Here is a 2,500-nt window from a genome sequence, read left to right as displayed (position 1 = left end):
GGTATTTATATAGCGCTGAATCTTGTGCAGAGACAAATCAAAGCACTTTCACACCAGTCATTCACACGCACGCATAATTCTAAAACTGTAGAAACTAAAGACAAGGAAGAGGTAGGCAAGGGAGGCTATTTTGGGAAGAGGTGGGTTTTAAGGCCAGACTTGAAAGAGCTGAGTGTGGAGACTTGACGAAGCGAAAGAGGAAGTTCATTCTAATCGCAAGGTCCAGAAACAGAGAAAGAACGGCGGCCAACAGTTAAGTGTTTGAATCTGGGTATGCGTAAAAAGAGTGGATCCGAAGCCGATCGTAGTGAGCGAGATGGAGTGTAGAGGTGAAGGCAGCCGCAGAGATAGGAAGGGGCAGTTTTGTGAATACATCTATAACATAGAGTGCTGATCTTGTACTTTATTCGGTGTGAGATATGGTCATTATTCTTGTTTTGTGTGTGTGTGTGTGTGTGTGTGTGTGTGTGTGTGCTTTTGGTGTTTGTTTTTTTTTTGTTTGTTTTTTTCAAACATGTATTTTATTCAGTTGGTTTGATTATCTTGAATTATTTTCAACAGTATACATGATTACAATACAAGCAATGACAGCACAAGCCCACCAGGATGGTTAACACAACCCGCGTGTCCTCTCTTTCCAGCTGGTTCCTGGAATGATGATAATTCTTCTCCTTTTTCTTTTTTTTTTTTTCAAACATGTTTTTATTCAGTTGGTTTGATTATCTTTAATTGCTTTCAACAGTACACATGGTTTACTATTTATTACAAGCAAAGACAAAATAATAGCGACAAGCTTTTTTAACATTTTTTTTTTCCATTTGGTTTATATAGAAGCAATATATATATGTGTATGCAATTTTTTTGTTTTGTTTGTGTGTGTGTGTGTGTGTGTGTGTGTGTGTGTGTGGGTGTGTGCGTGTGAGTGAGCATGTATTCCACTGAATGGTGATCAGCAAGTGTTTAGTGTGCATGGCCCATCAAAACAGAAAGTAGTGAGATGTCATCACCCTTTCCTCACATAGGCTTTCCTATTCACACTGTCCTCTTCTCTTCACTTGACAACGGGCCTATGGTCCGAAACGTCGTGTCAAAACAAAGAGGATTCAACTACCACCCAAAAGGTTTTTATAAACTTTAGTTTTTTGACATATTTAATTGTTTTCAACAGTACACAAGATGTACATATGCAAGAAAAGACAAAACAAGCTTAGATGCTTATGCTTGTGCTCATTCGTGGTTGTCGTGGCTGTTATATCGTGGCTGTTATATCGTGGCTGTTGTGGCTGTTATATCGTGGCTGTTATATCGTGGCTGTTATATCGTGGCTGTTATATCGTGGCTGTTGTGGCTGTTATATCGTGGCTGTTATATCGTGGCTGTTATATCGTGGCTGTTGTGGCTGTTATATCGTGGCTGTTGTGGCTGTTATATCATGGCTGTTATATCGTGGCTGTTATATCGTGGCTGTTGTGGCTGTTATATCGTGGCTGTTATATCGTGGCTGTTATATCGTGGCTGTTGTGGCTGTTATATCGTGGCTGTTATATCGTGGCTGTTGTGGCTGTTATATCGTGGCTGTTATATCGTGGCTGTTGTGGCTGTTATATCGTGGCTGTTGTGGCTGTTATATCGTGGCTGTTATATCGTGGCTGTTGTGGCTGTTATATCGTGGCTGTTATATCGTGGCTGTTGTGGCTGTTATATCGTGGCTGTTGTGGCTGTTATATCATGGCTGTTGTGGCTGTTATATCGTGGCTGTTGTGGCTGTTATATCATGGCTGTTGTGGCTGTTATATCGTGGCTGTTGTGGCTGTTATGGCTGTTGTGGCTGTTATATCGTGGCTGTTGTGGCTGTTATGGCTGTTGTGGCTGTTATATCGTGGTTGTTATATCATGGCTGTTATATCGTGGCTGTTATATCGTGGCTGTTGTGGCTGTTATATTGTGGCAGTTGTGGCTGTTATGGCTGTTGTGGCTGTTATATCGTGGCTGTTGTGGCTGTTATGGCTGTTGTGGCTGTTATATCGTGGCTGTTGTGGCTGTTATACCATGGCTGTTATATCGTGGCTGTTGTGGCTGTTATACCATGGCTGTTATATCGTGGCTGTTGTGGCTGTTATACCATGGCTGTTATATCGTGGCTGTTGTGGCTGTTATATCGTGGCTGTTATACCGTGGCTGTTGTGGCTGTTATATCGTGGCTGTTGTGGCTGTTATATCGTGGCTGTTGTGGCTGTTATATCGTGGCTGTTGTGGCTGTTATATCGTGGCTGTTGTGGCTGTTATATCGTGGCTGTTGTGGCTGTTATATCGTGGCTGTTGTGGCTGTTATATCGTGGCTGTTGTGGCTGTTATATCGTGGCTGTTGTGGCTGTTATATCGTGGCTGTTGTGGCTGTTATATCGTGGCTGTTATATCGTGGCTGTTGTGGCTGTTATATCGTGGCTGTTGTGGCTGTTATATCATGGCTGTTATATCGTGGCTGTTGTGGCTGTTGTGG

At 42.5% G+C, this 2,500-nt stretch overlaps 1 protein-coding gene across 1 annotated transcript in view; it reads right to left on the bottom strand.

The window, feature by feature from the left end:
- LOC143301766 (uncharacterized) overlaps nt 1–2,500 on the bottom strand; it is a 13,000-nt gene that overhangs the window by 4,147 nt on the left and 6,353 nt on the right. The gene's annotated exons all lie outside the window — the stretch shown is intronic.

The sequence above is a fragment of the Babylonia areolata genome, chromosome 28 (genome assembly GCF_041734735.1).
Source record: "Babylonia areolata isolate BAREFJ2019XMU chromosome 28, ASM4173473v1, whole genome shotgun sequence".
Taxonomy (NCBI): Eukaryota; Metazoa; Mollusca; class Gastropoda; order Neogastropoda; family Buccinidae; genus Babylonia; species Babylonia areolata.
The sequence above is the reverse complement of the archived record's forward strand: the minus strand, read 5'-3'. Positions and strand labels throughout refer to the sequence as shown.